This window comes from Tupaia chinensis, unplaced genomic scaffold (genome assembly GCF_000334495.1).
Source record: "Tupaia chinensis unplaced genomic scaffold, TupChi_1.0 Scaffold000659_1, whole genome shotgun sequence".
Taxonomy (NCBI): domain Eukaryota; kingdom Metazoa; phylum Chordata; class Mammalia; order Scandentia; family Tupaiidae; genus Tupaia; species Tupaia belangeri.
The window spans coordinates 1,223,240-1,223,481 of record NW_006160181.1 but is presented as its reverse complement, the minus strand read 5'-3'; positions in this window follow the sequence as shown (position 1 = coordinate 1,223,481).

Here is a 242-nt window from a genome sequence, read left to right as displayed (position 1 = left end):
TCTTTAGCAAATGGTGCTGGAAAAACTGGGTATCCACCTGCAGAAAGATGAGTCTCAACCCATATTTGTAACCATTAACAAAAATCAACTCATAGAGGATCAAAGATCTAAACCTAAGACCATGAACTATGAAACTACTGGTGAAAAATACTGGAGAAACCCTGGAGATATTGGAGTATGCAAAGTCTTTTTTTTTTTTTTTTTTTTTTTTTTTTTTTAGGGGCATGACACCGACACAAAAA